Source organism: Corvus moneduloides, chromosome Z (genome assembly GCF_009650955.1).
Source record: "Corvus moneduloides isolate bCorMon1 chromosome Z, bCorMon1.pri, whole genome shotgun sequence".
In the NCBI taxonomy this organism is placed as follows: domain Eukaryota; kingdom Metazoa; phylum Chordata; class Aves; order Passeriformes; family Corvidae; genus Corvus; species Corvus moneduloides.
In genome coordinates this window covers 41368979-41393358 of record NC_045511.1, presented here as the reverse complement: position 1 = coordinate 41393358, position 24380 = coordinate 41368979, and the positions used below count along the sequence as shown (strand labels likewise).

The following is a 24380-nucleotide window of genomic DNA, read 5'->3' as shown; positions in this document are numbered from 1 at the left end:
TTCTTTTAAAACACAATAGCAAGTGTAATTTTGTCACATGCATCTGTTGCTATCACCTCTCACTTTGTGCTGAAGTGCTCACCAGAGCATTTACAGAAGTGATTCTTCCTCCCACCCCTGACATCTGCCACCGAAAATGCTGCATTATTCATCAGCGTGCTAATGGCAGGTGATGAGATCTTTTCACGCTACATCCCTCTCAGTAGGTGTTTATTACTCTGTTCACCAGCAGCCCTGCTATTACTGCGGGGCCAGAAGAACTCTACATACTCGCTTGACAGGTAATGGGAAACGTGCTCTGCTCACTTGGCTCACAAGTGCAGATGAAGGTTATTACTAGGGCAGCTGCAATATCGTGGGTGCAAAGAAGACGGTCACTTTAAGTGAACAGCTTAATTCTGGAAATCCATACAAATCATGTCAGCACCGTGATAATCCATCTTCTTTACCTTCTATCATTTCAGCAGTCATCACACTGTAATAATTTTCTCCTGGTTCACCTGTGGTCTCTATGAATAACAGAGTGGGGTAAAAAAAAGGAAAGAAAAGAAGATGAATTTGGCTTAGTGTCTGATGATCACAGTGGTGAGGAATTTATCTCTGTCTAGTAGCAAGATAACTGTTGTGTGTATGTGCACAAGGGCTTGTGTCTTGTGGAGGGGAGAACCTTGCAAGCAGCACTGAATGTGTTTAATTTTATAAAAAAAGCCTGACAAGAAAGGCATCTGATAAATCTACTGATTTATATGAAGCCTTGTGACAAAAATTATGGAAAATAAACATGCCAGAGCACCGGGAGAATTGAAGGAGGAGAAATTATTTTTACTCCAGAGAACTCAGTTCACTAACAAGCTTTCCCCCATTGTCTCCCTTCTAAGTTTCTCACTTAGACATATCATGCCGGCCTGAGTAATCCATAAAAAACCTCAACCCACATGAGGAACAAGCAAACTTTTTTATAATTTAAAGATGCAGCTTCCATTTCACTTAAGGGGTAGAAATTTTTCAATCTAATGTTTTCTTTACTAAAACAAAAGGTGTGCTGGTGGTGAATGGTGTTGTAAGGCACTGTGTTTTTGGAATGTATCCTCCCAAAAATGTAAACTGGGGAGATCTAGAAACAGGCATGATTTGCTGCAATTTTATAAGCGCTACAACTGCTGAACAGCACCTGTTTCCCTATTAGTACAATCTAAAGTAATTAAAACCAGAACTGTGAAAGAATGATTTTCTTTTTCTTTTTGTCAGACTTTTGTCTTTAAAGTCCTGGTTTTTATTTCCATGTAGTAACTGCAGAGTTGCTTGCTATGCCTAGCAGAATACAAATGCCTTTTAGTGACAGAACTAAAAGCAAAGAAAAAAATCCCCTCATTTCAAATATCTGTTCTGTTTTCAACGCATCTGCTTTTTTAGCAAGACCATTAGTTTTCATCTGTTGAGTTTCTGTATCAGTCCAACTTATCAAACTTTTAGATTGTTGTTATAGACTAACACATGTATTACTTGCAAATTCTGAAGACAAAATGGAAAAGAGATGCGCACGGCAAGACCTGTTAGAGCCATTAACAGTTACCTACAGAAGTAACTGGGATGGGGGAGAATAGAGTAGGCTTGGAACAGACAAAATTTCCTCTGTAGTTTTCTTTCACCTGTGACTGGGGGTGCTTTGTGCTGGGGAGGGAGGGTCTGGCTGTGTTTGTGGATTTAGACCGGCAGAGTGTTAATCCTTGCCTGGAGTATAGGCAGGGAAAACAAAGACGATCCCAGAAATGCAAAGCATTTTCTGTGGAAATAGCTTGCCTTACTTACTGAAATGTTGGTTTCACTAAGGTATTGCTCCTTATTCCAGTGGTGATAAAAATACAAGCTACAGCTAATTGCCGGCCATACTTTCTGTTTCAGCATATGAATTTATTCCTATGTAGATGAAGGGTTTAGTAAGACAGTGACAGACTGAGTACAGAAGAGATACCATTCTCCGAAGATTTAATAGGTATTCAGTTCATAACAAGATGACAACATGGATGTATTTGCCATAATTGGGAATGACTAACGTCTTTGTTTTTTCATATGATCATAATGTCTTCAAAAGAAATTTCTATGTGCAAGCATTTCATGGCTTTCTTATTGCTAAACACATGTAATTTATGGTGATGTCATCATTGCTATTGAAATGCAATTGTGATTTGTTGGGGTTCAGCAGCTGTTTGAGACTACTTACATTTAGGAAATCACACTGCATACCTTTGATATTAACAAAAACCCAGTAAAGATCAATGTCTGTGTTAGAAACACAACTCTCTTGCATAATGCTGAATTTGAGAAGGCAATAATTATCTTCTCCTTACCCTAACTTCATCCTCAAATTGGAAAACATCCCAGTTTGGACATGTGAAAGCAGTCTGATCGTTTTCTCCAGGCACCTAGAAACAGAGATAAGAAATGACTAGGACAGCAAAAGGTAATTAAAACTCTAAAATACTAAATGTTAATGTTACAGTATTATTGACCAAAAAGAAAAAGTGACCTACAAAGACCTAAGAGAACCCACATGGATAGAAATAGGTTTCTAATTAATGTAAAATTCCATTCCCTTTCCACAAGGAAGGAATTCCAGAATCTTATATCCAGTAATAGGAAGATGATATCCAAGATCACAAGGGAAAGTTTATCATCAGTCTTATAAAGTATGCAGTGAATATAGTAGGAGAAAGATGAGAGAGTTTCTTTCATATATAGGTTTTAAACTTGAGATTGCAGAGTTCAGCATAGTTATTTATACTCCTTTCAGAATGAGGAGGCAGCCAACACCATCCTGCAGCTGAACCATTCTTCTCGCTCTCTCTCAGTCATCAATACTTAGGGGAAGGGGATCTGTAACATCTTCCTAAAGAGAGGAATCATTCCCTTTTCAGTGATGTAACAGAATTTGTTACAAAAACTTTTCTCTAACTGCATGGCAACTATAACTAGCTAAAGGAATTGTGGATAAAATTTTAAGGAAAATTCTTGTCTTTATTACAATGCAAAAATAATAAAACTCTCAAAATCTGGCATTTTTTACTGAGTTGTTTTTTTCTTTTTTGAAAGACGTGTTTTGTTAATGCTCCAAGGGTAGAACAGAATGTGTTGATGTTATAAAACAATGTCCAACAAAAATCATATATCCACCAAAAAATATATTTTTCATCATTTCAAATGAAACTTCAGATTTTATTGTGTTTGTTCTATTTTTTCAGAACCCACCAGGCCACCAAAACTATCAGAAATTTCCGTGAAACTGGGAATTTCATTGTTGCTCATCTTCACTGTTGAGTGGCCATGGCCAGTGGGATATAATGAGGAAGAGGTATTAGCATGAAAAAACGTTCCTCATTGCTCTAATACCTGGCTTTTTAATTTAATTTAATTTAATTTAATTTAATTTTATTTTATTTTATTTTGTTTTGTTTTATTTTATCATCCATGTTGACCATCACTGTAGACTACAGAAGCCAATGAAATATTCACAATTGTTGTTGGGCTAACTATATTTTGCCTGGTGATCTGAATTGCTTAGAATTACTGTAACTTGTGATTCAATCTCTTTCTCCAGCTATGCTTGTTGCAGGAAGATAACCTAAAACACTGGTGTTTTCCCAGCAATTCTTTATCCTTATGTACATTTTTCAATAACAACAGATTATATAGACAGTTCATTTTTATAGAAAGTGAAAGTGATTTTTGAGAGACTTGGCTGATCACAGAATGATGACAGGGAGGACTGACAGGAAGCACTGTTCAAGGACTCTGAAGGAAGAACTGCAGGAAAAGAATGATGAAAACAGAAAGTAACTCACAAAGGAAAATCCCCATTTCTTGCGCAACCAAATAATTTCATGCAGAATGATTAAAGTCTGAGTTCTGAGGAGGAGAAGGATTTGGGTTTCTCTTCAATGGTCTAATGAAATGTGTAAAGCTATTTCCTTTTATCTTTACACATTGGATATACAGATTTTTTTGCTGTTTTATTAATGTTTTATATTATGTGATTTATGTTCTATAGCCACGCTGGCAAGTAACTTTTTTTTTTAAAAAGTTGCTGATCATAAAATGGGAAAATTGGATACATGCAATGAACTCTGTAAACAGTAAGCAGGAGACTAGTTGTTGCCAGCTGTGAACTACATGCAGAATTTGAAAAAGGGGTCCTTTTGGATTTGAGTTTCGTGTGTTGTTTTATATTTGTGGCTTGTCTAATGGAAGTTATTAAAGTGTTGGGGGATTTTTTTTGTTCTTTTATCTCTTTTTTTTTTTTCCTGGAAAACAAATCTTTCTCCTCAAATTAACTCTGAAACTAGAATATTTTGGGTTGCAAAATATGACAGCATTGCTGATGGCACTGCTCTGGAGGAAAGAGAGCAACTTTCTCTGTGGCATTGATTTGTACGCAGACTGTCACGTTTGCCTTGTTTTGATGTCCTCGGGAGGATGGAGGTACTCACTTCCTTGGAATGGCAGTCAGGCAAGTTGTTGAGAGACAACAGTCAATAACCATTCACCCTAAATTAAACAAAAGAAGTTGTTATGGAGTCTCTGGAAAAGGCAAGCATTGTTTTCTCATGAGGTGCTGTCCACCTTTAAGAGATGCAATGCAATGTATGCTCACTTAAGTCCCCCCACCTACATCTAAGATAATAGATGACCTTGCTTTTTTCTTGGTCTGTGAGCACTGAAATCGGAATCTTTTGAAGTATGTTCTAAGGAAACTTACTCGTAGTCTAAAGACCAGTATAGCTGAATACTTCTGTACAGCTGTGTCTGCAGTTACATTTTTTTGCCGAGAGAACTGAACTGTATATTTCTTTCTCCCTTTTCACTATAGAATTACTTGCAGCAAACCTGTTGCATATGTGTAGGGACAAGCTAGCATTACATTAATTTTCTTGACAATGGTGGCAGTGCAATACACATCAGTTAACCCTGAAGTGTAAGCTTGTTTTTGGCCTGTGACTATCTCTGTGTACGAGAGTATCTGTAACACAAAAAGTTCTGCTTTTAAAAGAGTGCAAGTTTTCACTGTTCATAAGACTAAGCACAGGTATCATTCTGTGAAGGGGTAGGGCCTTGCTGTTTCTCAGTCTGATTCCTCCAAAGGAAAGGCTTTTAAGCCTGGATGCAATGTGGAACACAGACAATCCTGGAGCCTTTGGCCTGCAGCTAGAAACATTTTCTTCTGATTTCTTCCTGAACCATAAAACATTTCCTCATTTCATTTTATGTGAAGACAGATATGACATATCTAGTACCTTTCAAAAAACAACAAAGAAGGGAATATTTTCTTAAATTCTCTTTATTTTTTTCTTAATTTCAACCTTTATTTTATTTTATTATTCCTAAACTTTTTTTACTGCGATGAGTAAAAACTCTGGAGGAGCAGGCTCAAAGTGGCTGTCAAGAAGACTTTTTTCCCCAAAGTAAAAGGTGCTGACAGACAAAAGAACTACGTCATGAAAAATTTATAACCAAATTTCCCACAACAGAAAAGGGGCAAAACCACCTCACATATTAAATGCCAAATCTTCACGCATATCTGCTTCAGTACTGATTCAGTGGCAAAATAATTTTCAAAATGTTTTATGGTCCAAAGCAGCTATAAAGTAGCTGCATTTGTCATTTTAGTAAACTAAAATCAGAATTATACTAATATTCAGTGGGGTGACAGCAATATATTATCTTGTCAAGCGGGAGATCTGATTTTACAGGAATACGTGGTAGGTTAGAGAGAGGAGCTGCATGGAGGATGCATTTAATTACATAAATAATAATAAGAATAATGATAAACTCTAAGACTAGTTTTATACACTAGAAAATACATAATAATATGTGGATATACATATTTATATTCATATAAGACTATATATAAGCTTTCTGGCAAATACCAATGCATATTCTAAGCTGACGTCTCATCTTTCACCTACCTTATGAGTCTTATTTGTATAAATGTATTTTTCAGATTAAAATAAACCATAAAATACTTTTCAAATTAAAGTAAGCTATAAATTGATGGGTTCAGCATTGGATGCAACATAGAAGGATAAGAATTTGGATATGCTTATTGATCTTACGTTAAGCATGAGTCATTAATGTGATATGTCAGTAAAGCCAGCTAATCTGACTTAGGGTATATCAAACAAGATATTTTCAGTAAAAGTGGTACTGATACTGTTGTAGAAATTACTGGTAGAAATTACTGTAGAAATTACCACATCCAATTCTGGGTACTCAGAGAGGTGTACTCAAACTGGAATGGGTGCAGAAGAGGGCAACTGAGAGGTTTAGGAAATGTCTCATATCAGAGGACCACCAATAATTTGTGTTGGTAGGCCAAGAAAAGAAAATAATTGCTGTATTTATAATTATTATAAATTATAATTTATAACAAATTACACATTACAAATCTGAGAAAATATTTTTAGTAGAGATTACTGGTGATGCAAGAACTTAAGTAATGCAGCAAATAAAGGGCTGCAAACTTGCACTTTTCCCAACATGAGAAAACTGGGACCTTAGTATAGCGTGGGTGTAATGGAATACACAAATCCTTTGGGAAAAAACCCCAATTCTTTAGCTTGTCCTAGTGGAGTTCAGTAAATATATGGAGGGACTTTATGCTGCACCTTCTTGTAGGATCTATCAAGCTTTCTCCATGTCCAGCTTGTGGTGGGTGTTTTCAAAAAAGGATGTAAGAGAAGTCAGTTATTATAAAAGTTAATGGATTATCCCCAGATAGCTGGTGCTTCTAGATGCAACATCTTCCTAATTTTGAGGACTGTTTGATTAATCCATTCAGTAAGTACAAAAAGTTAAGGTTCATGTCAATGGCAATAAAAAAAATATTTCTACCAAGGTAAACATGTTCATAATTCTTTTTTCAAACAATAGTAATTTATAATGTTGGGTGCTTGTCTCTTGGTAAGTTAAGGACTAAATAACTATATTTATGTAAACAAAAAATAACTATTTGAAGGTCTTGATCCCATAAGTACAAACTCTTTCAGTAAGCTTGCAGGTGGATTTGATTATTGCAAATTGCAATGATGCTAATATTTTTGAGTTATCCTCAAAAAAGGACAGTTTCAAAGAAAAATGCTAAGTTCTGTCTTTGCTTTAAAATATTTATTTGGTTTATAATAACAAAAACTAAAATCAGTAACAAAAGCCTTTTTGCAATAAAAGTTCTGACAGTTCTAGCATAGAAGAAATGCTACCCCTCAGTCTAATAATTAATTTTTTATCTATTTTTTTTTAGAAATTTTCAACAATCATATATAATTGTACAAGACTTTGTATGATAAAAAAGAACACTTTCTATCAGGAAAATATTCTCCTGGTAAAATTTTCTCCAGCTTTAAGAGTGCTTTAACTGACTAATGAAGAGTAACAGTGAAATGCTTACACAAAAAATTCTGTCAACTCTGCTAACTGTACCCATCCCCCTTTCTAAAAAACCATAGAGAAACATAGCTGTTCCTAACTTCCTCCAGATATTTAAACTCTGTTCTTATTTATAAGTTGTAGGTTATGGAAGGGAAGGATGGTCTTAAGTTTAGATTATCCTTTCAACAGAACTATTAAACACTAATTGCTGAATGTGTTATTAGGTTTAGGCAGGAAGCAGGAATCCTATTGAAGATTTCTAGCCCTTTATGTAACATGACAGGGAAATATTAAACTTTCCAAAACTGCTTGGTTCCTTCTTACCTCCATATGATCATATATAACTTCTGCAAATTATTCCAAAGCAAGACATATACATTTTCTGTTTCCTGTCTTTAGATTATAAAGTTAGTTTTCTTTTTCCATAAGATGCAGTAATATGCAAAATACATTTCATGTTCCATAGAGTATTGGTAGAGTCATTCCTTCTCAAACAGCAAATAAAATCCAAGAGACAATCCTCTTATAAAATAGAAAACAAAATAAAGCAGGGAATGAATGACTGCATTTTTATTGGTATATGTGAACATATTTCCTTACACATCCATAATGTAATCCCAGATGCCCCCTCTACTCATTAGTTCACTGGTTTCTTCTAGTTACCATAACAGCTGGGTTTCTTCAGGACCTACTGAGTTTTGTTTTTGCCAGCTTCATTGATCAGCTAACAAGGGCCATTCATGTGAAGAGCTGAAGAGCGGGACTGGACAAAAGCATGGTTAGGCCTACAGAAGAACAATGTCAGCATATTAAGGCTGACTATTCTGTGGATAAAGCATGAATAATGTTTATCTAATAGAAAAGTTAACATACTGTTCACATAGACATTTCTGTTGTTTTGAAATCCAGCATTTTTGAACTTATAAGTTTGAATAATGAAAGTTGGTTAGATTTTCCTTAAGGAGAAAGAAACTTTTTTTTTCTCTATTGCTGGACAACACCCTGCATTCAAATAAAATGCAAAATAGTTTAAGGTAACTTTATATGCAAACATCTCCTATTGATTTAAAAATCAAAGCTGGAAAAATACAGAGTAGATATTTAAAATGTGCATAGCGCATGAAATTACCTCACATTATGGGTAATACATGCCTTGTAGCAATTATGTCACTTATGCTTACACTAATTAAGTGTTGATGTGTGAGCACTAAGTTGCAATGATGTTGCTAACTAATGTACATAAATATTCCCTTTAAACTGTAATTGCATTTTGCCATAACTTAAAAGAATATATGCTCGACTGGGTGTATATGGTTCCATTACCTTAAGGAATGAATTACAAACTTCAGTCTGTCATTAAATACCATGCTTGAATTGTACCTTTTAACTTAAAGGGGAAAAATCCTTTTGTCTTGGAGTTTAGAATGTACAGTACTGTCGTAAGAGCTTACATATCATGCATTCAAAAGGCTAGCAGTTATATGCAGAGTAAGACAGTTCAGACCACAAGGGATGGATGTCCCAAACCTGAAGGGATGCAATGTAACTTAATTCACAATTTATCTACACTGCATTTCTCTCAAAAGAATGGATCTGATCTTGGGAAAAACTGTAGTGTTCTACCCATTTGGAGTATGCAAAATTTATGATGGCCTGAAGTTAATGTTGTTTCACTTTCAACACTAGAAATCCAGTTGCTCTAAAAATGAGGAGGAGGAAAATTCAGAAGTGTGTGTTGTCCAGAGTGATCTTTTTAACAACTGCAGCTTCAGTGTCATGAAGCTGCAGAGCAATACAGGTGACAGGTCATTGCAGGGCTGACAATAGACAATTTTGCAAAACAATTAGATAACTTTTAAAAAAATGTATGCCTTTGTGAGCTAAGAATAAAAGGAGTATTAGTGTTCTTTACTGTGCATACAACAAGATATATTGACTTGCACTAAGAAGAAAGTGAGCAGAGAAAACAATGTCTTATGTTTCAAGGCAGTGCCAGCTGGGGCAACAGTTGCTATTCAACAAACCTCAATTATACTGAGAAAACCAATACTTCCTGAGAGTAAACAGAAGATGTTTTTATGCTCAGTGTGGGAATTACAAGAAATTCAAACTCTGTGTTAATCAAAAGATTGGGCTTTCAGTTCTGTTCAGTTCACAAAAATGTCTTCATTTTATTACTGTCTTTCACAGTATCATTCTGCAAAAAGTGTCCAGCACAAATTTAGACAAGTCCATAATACATTGGGTGAGCAATTTTCGGATATTTTGGGCTCAAAGGGTTATAGTAAGCTAAGTTAAATCAGGCTGGTCACCAGTTAACAGCTGGGTTCTTCAGAGTTCCATTTTAGGGCCAATGCTCTTAAAGGTTTTTGTAAATGTGCTGGATCCTGGAACGAAATGTCACTGAATTTTACAATGCTGCTAAACTAGGAGGAGCTATGGGCTCTCTAGAAGGTAGAGAGGCTTTACAGAGAGATCTGGACAGTCCAGAATGCTGGGCAGTCACCAACCAAATGAAATTTAACACGAGCCAGCCCAGGATTCTCTGCCTGGGAAAGGGTAATCTCGATTATATGGACAAACTGGGGGATGGGAGGGAGTCTGGAGGCAACACTGCAGAAAGAGATCTGGGTTTTGTGTTGATGAAAATGAGTGCACTGTGTGTCCTGGCAGCCAGGAGGGCCAGTTATGTCCTGGGTGTATCAGGTGCAGCTTCACCGGCCTGGCAAGGGAGGTGACTGTCCCACACTCCTCTGTGCTAGTGCAGCCCTACCTCAAGTCCTGTGTGTGGTTGTAGGCACCTCAGTATAAGAAGGATGTCAGATCCTAATGGTGTAATCAGAGGAGGCTGAGCAAGACAGAAAGGCCTCGAGGGCAAGAATTCAGAGGAGTGGCTGAGGTGACTTGGCTGGTTCAGCTTGGAGAAGAGAGGGCTGCAGGCTGAGTCCATTGCAGCCTACAACTTCCTCAAGGGGTGCAGCAGAGGAGGAGCTGCCAATCTTCTCTCTCTGGTGAGCAGGAATAGAACAAGAGAAAATGGAATGAATTTGTGTCAGGGGAAGGTCAGATTGTGCTGGGATTCCTCCCCCCTGGCGTGGGGTCCGGGGGGAGGGGGACCCTGGAGTAGAGGCATGGGGTTTCCTTACTCCCCAGTCAATCCCGTTCCCCATTGGTTGTTTTGTGTTTCCCTGCCTGGGGGAAGGACCCTGCTTGTCCCGTGATTGCTAGAGTTCTTCAGCAGGACGCCCGCCATGCGGCTGGAGAATAAAGATCTCTAAAACATCTATCAAGAATCAGTCCCTAATTTTTTCCATGGGCCTTGCTGTCCTATACATGTTGCAGAAATCCCTTCTGCAACAAATGGTAGAGAATGCGGGTATAACGATTCCCTGGAGTCAGCAACTGTGAAACAATCAAGATTTTGAAGATCCCCAAGCATTCGTGAGTAAAGAAACTTTCTGGATTTCTCTTCTTCCTTCTGTTTGGCTGTTCTCTCTGGACTATGAAAGAATCATGGGAAATGCAGCTGTCTAATCCACAGAAGGAAATGTATCTAGAAATTAAAGAAATCCTGGCACAGAAAAACATGAAACTTGCTCTGCGATATCTAGAACATTTTTTTGATTGGTTTTTCAAAAATTTCCCTTATGTTTCTCGAGACTTACTTTTTGACATTAGTGCTCCTAAAATTAGTATCTGCAGTTTTTGGACCGAGATAATGGATAAGGTAATGGCTCAATCAAAACATACTGTAATGATAGAACTTCTCTGTGTACTTCCTGTAGTTAATGAAGCTCTTGAGAAGCATGTGCATAGTCCCATTACCTCTATGGCAGATGATGACCATCATCACATAGCTGAGATCGTGCGGCAGCCATCCCAGGGGCATGTGACTGTAGCCACAGGGTCTCCTCTACCTGTGCCAGCGGAGGTGCCTGTGCTGGATGTGCTCAGCCCCCTTGGGAGTCCGTGCCTTGTTGCGGACCCCATCTCGGGGTCCCCTGCTGCACAACTGCAAGTGAGGGAGCGACAACGCAGGCGCCGTGGGTGCCATGGGCCATGTGCAGCAGAGAGGTGACCCCTGCGAGCAGCCAGGAAGCGGGGGTCAGCGTGGAAACCCGCTCTGAGCACAAGGCTTGGAGACTTTTGTAGAGCGAAAAGCGGCGGTTTCCATAGTGACACAAGAAGTTGCGCAGTGCAGCACTGAACCAAAGCAGCGCCGCTCTCAAAGCAGAGTAGAGTTGGCGGAGCGGAACCGCTTGCAGGGTGCAGGGCCAGTGGCCATGGCAACGTGGGGCCACGGAGAGCCCAGACATGCACCGAAGCAGCGCTGCTCAGAGGGCTCGGAGCAGCAGCAACGCGGGGACCCAGCCAAGACATTGGAGTTGGCGAAACAGCGCCCGCACAGGACCGGCAGCCATGACAAACACGGAAGCACATAATAGGAGAAGTTCTAGCAATGAAAATCACAGGAATTGTGAAATGGTACAATGTCAAAAACAGCTATGGATTTATAATACGAGATGATACAAGGGAAGATCTATTCATCCATAGAACTGCCATTAAAAAGAATAACCCTGAAAAATACCTCCAAAGTGTAGGAGATGGAGAAGTTGTACAATTTGATATTGTGTAAGGAATAAAAGGCCCACAGGTGGCCCATGTAACAGGGCCTGGAGGTATTCCAGTCAAAGGCAGCTGTTATGCACGAAATTGTAAATAATATCCATACCAGCAACTTCCCTACCCGCAGCCTACTTTCCCCTTTTACCCTATACCCTTCCTAAGTTTACCCCATCCCCAATTTATTCCTAATCTGTTTTTCACCCCATGTCTTCCTTATAAAATTCCCTTTCCCCACAACTCCTCTCCGATGCTGAGGTGGGGATGAAAAAGGGGAGGGAAGAAATTAACTGTTGTTGTTTAGAGTTCCAACAGGTACATGTGGAAGAAACCCTCTCCTGCCTCAGTTTCCCCACAAAGCATCCTCAGAGAGTCCTGTCTCCCTTCTGCCAACCCTAAGATGTTCCAGAGAAAAAATCTGTTTGGACATTTAGAGACTCAGGAGGGTGGCTTGTTTTGTTTTGAAACTGTTCTTGTTATGTTTATCCAGTTGTTTCCAATGTTAAGTTTTAAATCTCTTTTAGTTAAAACAAAAGGGTGAAGTGTTGGGGTTCCTCCCCCCTGGCGTGGGGTCCGGGGGGAGGGGGACCCTGGAGTAGAGGCATGGGGTTTCCTTACTCCCTAGTCAATCCCGTTCCCCATTGGTTGTTTTGTGTTTCCCTGCCTGGGGGAAGGACTCTGCTTGTCCCGTGATTGCTAGAATTCTTCAGCAGGACGCCCGCCATGCGGCTGGAGAATAAAGATCTCTAAAACATCTATCAAGAATCAGTCCCTAATTTTTTCCATGGGCCTTGCTGTCCTATACATGTTGCAGAAATCCCTGCTGCAACAAGGTTGGATATTATGAAAAGGTATTGCCTTCCCCCCAAAAGCAGAGAAAATGAAACAGAATGAGTCACCCTCCAAAGAAGTTGACTGATGTCACTGATACAGTTTAGAATGCATAAAAAAATTCAAAAGGTGCATGATCAAACCTATTAATTCATTTAAGTGTATCTATAAGGCAGATGTCTTGACAGAGGACAATGCATGGACTTCTTGAGCCTGCAAAATTATTACACACACAGCAGAAGAGACATTGAAGTCAAGAGACAAGCCAGTGCAAGTCCTAAATCATCAGCGATATCTTGTCCCCAGTGTCTTGTAGGGGTATGTTTCAAAGATCATGGTAGACGCATAGCAACTAAAAGTCTGTTCTACCAGAAACTGTAAGCTACTGTGGATATGTTTGGAGGATCATAAAAAATGAAAATCTGCTTTATCAAGACATACAATGCTACCATATATGCAGTACATAAATTACTCCAAATATTATCATAAATCACAGTCAAAAGCCTCAAACCCTTTACAGATTCAAAGAACATGACAAAACCTAAAGTACTTATGTTTCTACATTAGCCAGGTCTCTGTTCTGATCTAGAAAATGAGTAAATGAGTCTTTAAACTTTCTGACATTTTGGGCCTGCGTAATTTGGGCATTGCCTTTAATAATGCTGAAGAAATTTAACACTGGGCTTATTTTAAAAATCAATCAACAAAACCAAAAAAGTCCACCCAGTCTTTACCGAGAAAGTCAACAAAGGTTTTCTGTTGTCTGGGTTTTGATAAATCATCCTGTTTGGCCCTGATTTGTCCAACCTGCTTCACTCTAACAGGAGGTCTTCTGGAAAGCTCAATTATTCCAATAAACTGCAAAGATTTGCAGAAACTTGAAAATGGATTAAAAGTAAATCTCTTTTTCTAGGGGGAAGAGAGAAGTCAACATGGGAGAATAAACCAAGGAATGGAAACAGGAAAGAAACTTTGTGGTGCAACATACTGCTGCTACAAACAGCTGAGCAGCCTGACCAGCATGGGCACAGCACTGAACTTCCAGGCTTCCCTTCTGATAGCTGAATAATCCTTCTTGTATGTTTACTTGGTCTTGTGTACTGGTCATGTTCTATTTCTGGGTGAAATTTGTCTTTGACTTTTATTCCTGAGTGTGCTCAGAAGACGATAAGGCAGCTGGGGCCTCAAAGCATTTTTACTTCAGAGCATCTGTATCAAAATTTCGGCTGAACTGCATACAACACAGAGTAGCAAAAGACCAGGAACAAAATGTAAAATGTTGACTCATGGTGAGGAGTGGTCTGCTTGTTCTCGGAATTAGTTCAGAAAAGAATGCTGTTTGTCAGAGGCCGAACAGCTCTGTAGAAGAGAAACAGACCGTAGTGCTCTTCTTCATGGGCTAAGCTACTCATGTTATATTCACAGAACAACTTACTCTCTGGCTTTATCAACAAAAAAAGAGTGGATAGAGTCATGGCTAAACCTACTACTTTCCTTGCCCTCTGCTTCATTATTCTACTTTAAGACTGGCATCCAAACTGGAAAAAAGTCTTGTACGGAAAAAATTAATCAAATAAGAGTCACGATTTAGCTGAAACTTAGTTATCTCACTATAAAAGCAAATTCCTTTCAAATAAGCATGTGAACTCTTCATTTTAAAGTTCTGGACAGTGAGAAGGAGTCAATTCATGGAGGAGGAAAAGCTGATCAAAGCTAGCTAAGTTAAAGCTAGTGTTTTGCAAGCCTGCCAGTCATGAATGTTTGATGTTTTTGTGTTGTATCCTGTATCTGGTTTCCACTATAATCCAGTGTGAGTGCTAGGATGTCTGTCGCTGTTAGTGGTGTATCTCATACCACAGCAAATGACACAAAAATATGACTAAACTTATGAAGCTGTCCTAGATGCTACCAAATGCATGAAGTATAAATTGCAAAATGCCAAGCACTTTCTCTGCCCCTGCCAAACTATCTTGTCAGGCATAATGAGATTTCACAGTCTGTAACCTCATGTAACCTGGACTGATTGGATTTGGATTATCTCTATGAGTGCTGTATGGACCTATCACTGGCCTTTTTGCCCTGAGGTGACTTGAAAACACTTGCTAGGCTGCTTCCAAATCTTTTGGGGTCGCTCTTCAGTCACCTGGGCACCTGAGCAGCCCTAGTAGAGGGGAAGCCTCAGACTACTTTCCAACCCACTCTAGTGCCCTGCGTCTCTGCTCCAGCTGCTTCTTCCATATTATTCCTTCTGGCCTGGCAGTGAGAAGGGAGAATGTGTAAAAGACCCTTGTTACACATTTCATAAACCAGATATTTGGATTTGCTGTTCATGTTATGTATGCTGCACAAAGAGTAAGGAACACAAGTGGACTTTTTGCTTCCTATATTTAAATTGTATCTGCTTCTCTTTCACACTGGTTTGGACCAATAAAAAAGATAGTTTTTAACTCAGATATTTTTTCCCTTTACTTACTCATCTCTTCCAAAGACTGTTTAGAAATGAAATAAAGAAAGAAGTAAAGGTCTGTTTTGTTCAGTTAAAGTGCTAAGCAAGCCTCTACAAATTCAGCAAGATCCAAGGTCACAAGACATTGCCTCTAAACAAGCACTGGTCACCATTAAAGAATTTAGTAACAGCTGATATAGACATCTGATATGGTATATGGTGATTTTGAATGACAAAGAATTATCTTTGAAAATTTCTAACCATTAAAAGTTTCCAAAATTGGAAAACAATAAATATTGAAGTGCCATAAAGCAGTGGGTAAAGGATCCTTCCTTAATGCCAGAGAAAAGTGATGGGAAGGATCTTTGCGATTACATGAAGAGATGGCTTTTCTGATACAGCTACACGTGGGCCATTCAGGTAAGTATTGATTAGATGTCTTTTTTTGGTCTTTCATTGAGAATTCAATTACCCAAGGATAGAAACTCCAGCCCCAAAGAAACTTTTGGGATAGGGAGGAGAAAGAAAAAATATGCTTAGACCAGATGTTTTTACTTACTCATTTTGGCAGCTCTCACAATTCTGTAACCTGTGATTTTTTTTCTGTTTCCTTGAGTGTCTTTATTTTACATATGGAAATTTTTTGGTAGTTTTATTTTGGAGAAAGTGTTCATGTAAATTTTTCTTTCTTCTGGTTCTCAAGGTGAGGCATAGACAACTAACCAGCACCTTTGTGTTCCCTTTGTGTTTGGTTGGGCTTGCTTGGCACAGGATTGAATACTCTGGCCAGATCATATCATGATTCCTGTGTTCTATTCTGTATGTGAGACCTCTGCTTCCTTTCCTGAGAACATGTATAGTGACACTCCCTTTTCAGCTTGTCATGCTGGATTACAACAGGATGTCAATGACAATATTCCTTCATGCAAATGTTAAAGCTTCTCAATCTTTGTTTCCTCTCACTCTTTTCCTCACTTCTGTCTCTTTCTTTGCTCAGGATGAGTTTTGAGGGGTCAAAAAAATAGATCCAGTAAAACTAATGAATGTCATATGTATTTTCTTGGCTGTTATCACCAGCAAAAGTTTGGCATCTTAAAAAAATTTCCAAAGACTACCAGAGAGCTGGTAATCTGGCTAGAACAATTACTCATATTGGGCAGAAAATCAAGTTACTTACTGTCTGAAATGAAAATAAAACTGTATCTTACCCGGCCATCAAAAATGTTTTCAGATTACTTTTAGTGAGTGAGCAGAATTCTAAACACTTAACACCTGAACTGCCTGAGTTTTGAGTGAAATGTGTGAGAGAAATACTAAGGACACATTTCTCAAAGATATGTCAGTAGAATTTGAAGTCAATCTTCTGCTCATTGGCTGTGGCATCAGGATACTGTTCCTGACTTTACTGAAGGAAAAGCTCACCTGTGATTTACAATGTATCAAAAATATTCGTGAAATGCTTGGTTACTCCTTCACCTAGTTGGTGGCTGGTCACAGTTTCTTTGGTGCTGCTCAACACTCTGTGGAAAAAAGAGTCTAAATCAAAGAAAAGATATGGCACCATGGGTAGGTACAGTGTCACATCTTTTGGTCATCTCCTTCCTTAAAGTATTGGCAGCTGTGAAATTGCAACAGTAAGAGCTGCTCACTGTTACCAAATTTCTGTGCCTTTCCTGTGTTTCTATTAATTAGAAATACAAAGTAAAGTGATAAATTCTTTGCTGTATGTTCAGAAGAGGCTCCATCTCTGCTGTCTTATTCTTTTGTTGTAGTCTTTGCTCTCTTTTTCCCCTGAAGGTATTTATTTTAATATTCTGAATTGTGGCTTTTATCATTCTTTTTTTTTTGACATAAAACTATGCTCAACTGACACGAATGAGCTTATAAACTTTGTTCATGCTGTCACATTTTCCTGCTCTCATCAGAGAAAAGTGAGTAATCTCCGGTGAATAATTTGTTAAATTTAGCCTCTTTTTCCTCTCCAACTATATGAGTTCCTCATATGCTTCTATTATTAGACAACATGGCATAAACACTCTGGGCTTTATTCCATTTAGTGAATATGAATATTCAAAATCTGAGCTATTTAGTTTGGTAGAAAGAGGTCACAAAAAGGACAACATAGTATTTCTCATTATTATTTTTCAAAACCATCTTAGTCGCTTAAAAGCTTAAGTTGTCATTGTGCTTGTTATGGTGAAGACTGAAATTAAATTTCTTTTCTAGGAAGCATTGTTTATGTGCTATTAACATTCCTAAAGTAATTGCTTTGATGACTTTTCACCCAGAGTTTCCTGAACACAGCACTGGTTGCTGCAGCTTGTATATCTAACAAAGCCTATTCAAGTTTTTTTGAGTTTCTTATTTGTACTTTTTTTAGTTTGTGTGGAAGCCCAATTTCTGTGACATGATGTATGGAGATTTGGGATATTCTTATTCCAAGACTCAAATTAAAGCATGATAATGATGATTATTTTATGACAATGTTGTAAAACTATATAAAGAGTCAACACAAATTGTGAAGGCAGCTTAGCACAGTGGGAAGATACACATTTTTTTAAAATGCTTTTTATTCAGGAAAGGAGACTGATGCACTTCAGCTTATGCTTGCTTCTTTATCTGTCTCAAGCAATGATTACAAGGAAAACGAAGACTTGAAGAAAACTTTTCCACAATTGCTCAACTTGTCATATTTGTAGGAACTGAGATCTAGGTTTTACTGTACCTATTTGAATAAATACAATTGTTGTCTCAGTTGCTCTATTTAGTGAGCAAAATGAATGCTGTGTTTGCAGAAATAATTGATTTATTCTGAAAAAAAAATTGGAAACCATACTCGTGCACTTTTCATGCATTTGACTGCTGTAAGATATTCTGAAAGTTACAACTCTGAAAATTCTTCCCAGTTTTCTTCCCTGCCATTTGAGTGCAGGAGCATACCCAAGTTCATAGACATACTTTATTATGAAGAAGATAAAAAATACTCAGTTTTGCTTTTCAACTTGTTTAATTTGGGAGAGAAATTTAAAAAAACACCCAACAAACCAGCCAGCCAAAACCCACAAAAACCAGTATCACTTGAAGTTCTAAACCATCTGCAGAAGAGCTGAGGATGGAAACTAATTTGGGAATGAAATCAGTAGCCCACCTGAAATGCATCTATGCTAATGCACACAGTGCGGGTAACAAACAGGAGGAGCTGGATGCCACGGTGCAGCAGGAAATCTATGACATAGTCACCACCATGGAAACATAGTGGAATGACTTTCATGACTGGAGTGCTGCACTGGATGACTACAAGCTCTTCACAAGGGACAGGCAAGGAAGCAGAGGTGTTGTGATGTCTCTGTCCATTAGGAAGTGTTTCAACTCTACAGTGCTCAAGGCTAGGGATGATGCGGTTGAGTGTCTTTTGCGTAAGAATCAAAGAGAAGGTTGGCAAGGCAGATATTCCTAGAAAGGACAGGTCAGTGACAGGAAGTGGTGGAATTGCTCTTTATGTGAGAGAGCAAGTGGCCTCTTGTTAAGCTTGGTCCAGGGACAGACAATGAGTTGAGAGCTTATGGGCAAGAATTAAGGGACAGGCTAAAATGAGTGACACCGTTGTGGGCTTTTACTACAGACCACCTGATCAGGAGGAGGAGGTTGACGAGGCTTTCTGTGCGCAGCTGGAAGTAGCCTTGAGATCACAGGCCCTGGTTCTGGGGTACTTCATTCATCCTGATAGTTGTTGTTGGGACAACACAGCTCGGCAGACACAGTCCAGGAAGTTCCTGCAGATTACTGATGATAGTTTTTGATGCAAGTGGTGTAGGAGCTAACAAGGAAAGGTGTGTTGCTGGACCTTGTACTAACAAACCAGTAGGAACTGGTGGAAGACATGAACATTGGGAGCAGCCAATGTGCTGTGACCACAAGATGGTGGAACTCAGGATCCTGCATGGACGAAGCAAAGCAGTAAGCAGGACTAGATCCCTAAACATCCAGACAGCTAAACTCAGCCTCTTCAAAGACCTGCTTAGAGGAATCCCATGGGATAAGGCTCTAGATTAAAAGGGGGTCCAAGAGAGCTGGACAACCAGAAGGGTTTCAGCAGCAGTACATCAGCACCAAAAGGAAAACTAGGGAAAATGTAGGGCTGCTGCTGAATCAGAGGCATGTTCTGGTAATAGAAGACGCAGAGAAGGCAGAAATACTGAATGCTTTTTTTGCCTCAGTCTTTACTGCTTAGACTGACCCTCAGGAGTCCCAGACCTCAGAAGCAAGAGAAGAAAGCTGGAGAAAGGAAGATTTCCTGGGGCTGTAGAGGGTTGGGTTAGAGATAAGCTAGGCAGAGTTAACATCATTAAATCCATGGGCTCTGGTGGGATGCATCCATGGGTACCAAGGGAGTTGACAGATGTTGTTGTATTCTCCACCATCTGTAAAAATTTTGGAGAAGAGGAGAGGTGCCTGGTGTCCGGAGGAAGGTCAGTTTTACTCCCATCTTCAAAAATGGTAAGAGGAAGGACCCAGGAAACTATCTCAGTTCCTGGAAAGGTAACGGAACAGATAATTCTGGAGATCATCTAAAAGCACATAGAAGACAAGAAAGTCACCAGGAATACAGGAGTAGTGAGGATGGATTCACAAGGGGAAATCACACTTGACTAATCTGATAGACTTCGATGGCATGGCAGGATGGGTTAGTGAGGGAAAAGCAGTGGATGGTGTACATCTTGAGTTCAGCAAGATTTTGATGCTGTCTCACATAACATCCTCATAGGTAAACTTAGGAGATGTGGGTTGGAGGAATGGACAGTGAGGTGGATCAAGAACTGGCTGAAGGCAGGGCTCAGAGGGTCATGATCAGTGGAGCAGAGTCCAGCTGGAGGCCTGCAGTCCATGGTGTTCCCCAGAGTTCTATTTCTACTTGAAATATATACGTCAATACAAGTAGGATCCAATTTGCCTTCTTTCTTGGCTGCATATTATTGAAAGTAAAACATGAATAGTGCTAATTCATAAATAAAGGTATTACTCTTTGATTACTGCAATGTTACAAGCAGTTGTTACTAATCACCTTGCCATTCTAATATTAAATTTTCTCCACATCTAGTGCACAATGCTGCATAGGAATATGCTGGAGGGAACAAATACTTTCCAGCCTGTAATGCCCTGGAGTGCCCTGTTTGTGATGAGTGCAGAGGCCTTGAGGTGAAGGGGAAAATGATCTATTGTGAAAGTCTGTTGACTGGAGGTATTCAGGATCGAAGCTGTACAAGTTCTGCAGCTTGGGGAAAAGCAGAGTGGGCCTAGATCCAATCCTCCCACTCATGTCACAACTCCTGGGAAGTAGTACCCTGGATTTCTCTCAGGTGTGTGTGGACACCAATGCCCATGATGGTCAACTCTACAAAGCGGTTTCTAGTCATGCTGCCTGTGCTGGAGATTTTGTGTGGAGCCCCAATAGTTTTGTGAATACCAGCGCCTTGGGCAGGGTAATCCAGCTGCCCAGCCTGGAGTGGGGAATGTGCTGCTCTGTGTTCTCGTGGCACTGTTGGCTGCGGGGTGATAGCAAAAGGGCAAATGAGAAATTTTATTGTCAGCAGAGAGAAGGAGGGGAAAGATATCCCACTTATACTCGAACCACCAGGGAGCTGCTGTGTATCTAGTACATGACTCCACAAAGAACGGAAAGTTGTAGGGCTTTTTCATCTGCTGTGCAGGTCTGCAAGAGAATATACCTTGTGCAGGTGTCAGCACCATTCCTCTTTGGCAACCCAGATTGCCCTTCACTTAAAAGCTGATATAAATTTCAAACCTAGGAAATGAGTTAAAAACAGTTCCTGCTACTACATTTTTCTCCAGGTTCTTCTGGTGCTTTAAATCTTTTTTTATTCTTGTTTTAAAGTGTGCTGTTCTGTTTCATGCACCTGCTTGAGTGACCTATATGAAAACCAGGTGAAGCTAGTTAAAATAAGGAAAATCATAAAACTAGCTGCAGAAGGAAATACTTTCAAGTGTACAAGGTAAAGAAAATGGAAGGATAATTCTCTCTAGTCTCTTTTGATTCTAGATACCTTTGGTGTTATTTGTAACAGAAGGAGTTGAAAAGCATGGTGACAGAGTGTGATCTTTAAGCTCATGGTCTTGAATGAAGGGTCTTGAACCCCTTAAAGAGTCTTGAATATGACCAGGTACAAGATGCAGACAAAGAATAGAAAAAGAAAGAAGAAAAACTGAAAAAAAATAGGAAATAGGGCAAGTCTCTGGGGGCCAGAGAAATAACTAATGCAATGCTCCAATTACTTTTGAAAAGGATCTAAAGGAATTGCAGGAAATTAGACCAGTCAGTTTGACATCGATTTTTAAGTCTCAGAAGTATTTTTAAAGGATCACATGTGGATACATTCAAAAGCACAGCTTGAGAATAGACAATCAGTGTGGCATAAGGATAGGGTAATGAGGTTTAAGTAATTTGTTTATATGAATTTACATGTATCTGTTTTAAAAATACTGCCATGTGAAACGGTGGGAGAGCAATAAACATTATGAAACAGTGGAACTATCTGAAAAAATCTCCCTTTGATTTAAGAGCTAAGGTATGAAGTCCTCAGAATAGGGGAGAATATGGCAAGTACAGCTGACAACTGAATAAGGCAAGCAGAGGAATAGATGTCTTATCTTTGGCCCTTGCAGGAGTAGTTCCAGTTCACAAGTCATCAATACCAGAAAGCTCTGGCAGGTACCTGATATGGTTTCAGAAGCTCCTGGTGATCTTGTGTGAAGGATTTGCCCTTGTGTGTCAGGTGTATTTAACAGAGTACCAGAAAAATGGTGCCTTTTGTTTCAAAGGCCTGAGAAAAAACTCCCACTAGAGAAAAACCATGCATCTAAAACGTTTTCTGATTTCAAAAGCATTCAGCTTAATGTGTGGGCTATGCATATAGTTGGTGGAGCATGGAGAGGAGAGCTGATGGAACTGGAAGTGGTAGAGAAGCAAGTGCATAAGCAAAGGATGGATCTGAATGTGTGAATGATGTAATTATTTGGTATTTGCATAAAAAGAATATGTGGCCTTACAGAATTTTTGGAAGCAATGCCCAGGTTTTAAGAGGCATGGCTGAGAGCAGGGAAGAAGGGCATAATCAGAGGAATCATTTCAGTGAAGTGTAAAGCCCCCTGTAGGGATTACAATGAGACATATGTCTGATATAAAACTCACTCCTGTGTGCTGAGAGCAGTGTTTATCTGCTTTCAGATGCTGCTGAATTAGAAGTCATAGGACTCTGTAGGAAGAAGAGAAAACAATTCTGTCACATACATTGATAGTAAGCTCTTCAGGTAATATTCAAGTCCCAAAACCGGGAGGAAGATCTGCATTTTAAACATCCCAAAGCTTCACTATGTAGAGAGAAAACACTTACAGAAACTCAGAATTCAGTTCAGATTTTTCAAACTCAACCAAGAATCAATCTTTCTCTAAGAGCTGGGGAGCACACAGGACCATAGTGATGAAAAATGTCATACACCGGTAAGTGTAAGTTGATGTTCATATTAACCTTCCGCAGCATTTGTCATCAGAATGATTAGATCATTATTTCTGATAGAATCATAGAATGGCTTGAGTTTGAAGGGACCTTAAAAAACTAGCTTGTTCCAATCTACCTGCCATGGGCCAGGACACCTTCCACTAGACGACAGTCCCATCCAACTTGTCCTTGAACATTTCTAGGAATGTGGATGCCCAACCTCTCTGGCAAGTGTCACCACCCTCACAGAAAAAATTTTTCCTAATATATGATCTAAATTTGCTCTCTTTCAGTTTGAAGCCACTCTCCCTTGTCCTGTCACTCCTGTAAAGAGTCTCTCTCCATCTTACTTGGAGGCTCCTTTCAGATAATGGAAGGCTGAAATTAGGTCACCCCAAAGCCTTCTCTTCTCCAGGATGAATAATCCCAACTCTCTCCGCCTTTCCTCATAGGAGATGTGCTCCATCCCTCTAATTGTTTTTATGGCCGCCCTCTGGACTCTCTCCATGTCCTTCCTGTGCTGGGGACCCCAGAGCTGGATGCAGCCCTGCAGGTGGGGTCTCACCAGAGCAGAGCAGAGGGCAGAATCCCCTCCCTCACCCTGCTGCCCACGCTGCTTTGGATGCAGCCCAGGACACGTTTGGCTTTCTGGGCTGCAAGGGCACATTGCTGACTCATGTTCAGCCTCTCCTCCACCAGCACCTACAAGTCCTTCTCCGCAGGGCTGCTCTTCATCTGTTCAGCCCCCAGCAGGTCTGGGGTTTCCCAGACCCAGGTGCAACACCTTGCACTTGGCCTTGTTTAACCTCATGGGGTTCCCATGGACTTGAGCTTGTTCAAGTCTCTTTGGATGGCATCCTGTCCTTCAGGTGCAGCAACTGCACCACTCAGCTTTTTATCACCTGATTTTTGCTGAGGGTGCATTGATCCTTTAGTGTCTGTCATTAATAAAGATATTAAATAACACTGGTCCCAATATGGACCCTGAGGGTCTTGTCACTGGTGTCCATCAGGACTCTGAACCATTGACAACTATTGTCTACATGTGACTGTCTAGCCACTTTCCTATCCTTACAACAGTCCACCCATCAATTGATCTCTCTCCAGTTAAGAGAGAAGAATATTATGGAAGACCATATCAAAGTATTTACAGAAGTCCAGATATGACATCTTCCCTTGTCCACTGTTGTAGTCATTCCATCACAGAAGGCCACTGCATTGGTCAGGCAAGACTTACCCTTGCTTAAACTGTGTTGGCTGTCTCAGATCACTTCCGTGTCCTCCACGTGCCTGAGCACAGCTTCTAGGAGGATCTGTTCCAGGATCTCCCCAGGCACAGAGGGGAGGCTGACAGGGCGGTAGTTCCCAGGGTCCTCCTTTCTACCCTGTATAAAGATGGGTACAATATTTCCTTTTTTCCAGTCCCCTGGGACTTCACATGACTGCCATGACTTTTCAAATATCATGGAGAATGGCTTGGCAACTACATCAGCCAATTCCCTCAGGACTTTGGGATGCATCTCATTGGGCCCCATAGACTTAGGTTT

The 24380-nt window shown here is 39.7% G+C and overlaps 1 long non-coding RNA gene across 4 annotated transcripts in view; it reads left to right on the top strand.

Annotated features, from left to right (window-relative positions):
• Window positions 1–15326, top strand: part of LOC116438320 — a 118062-nt gene extending 102736 nt beyond the window's left edge. For all 4 annotated transcript variants that reach the window (XR_004237674.1, XR_004237673.1, XR_004237676.1 and 1 more), the window contains one exon: window positions 13787–15326. This is a non-coding gene — a long non-coding RNA (uncharacterized LOC116438320). The remainder of the gene's footprint in view (window positions 1–13786) is intronic.
• Window positions 15327–24380: the final 9054 nt, after the last annotated feature.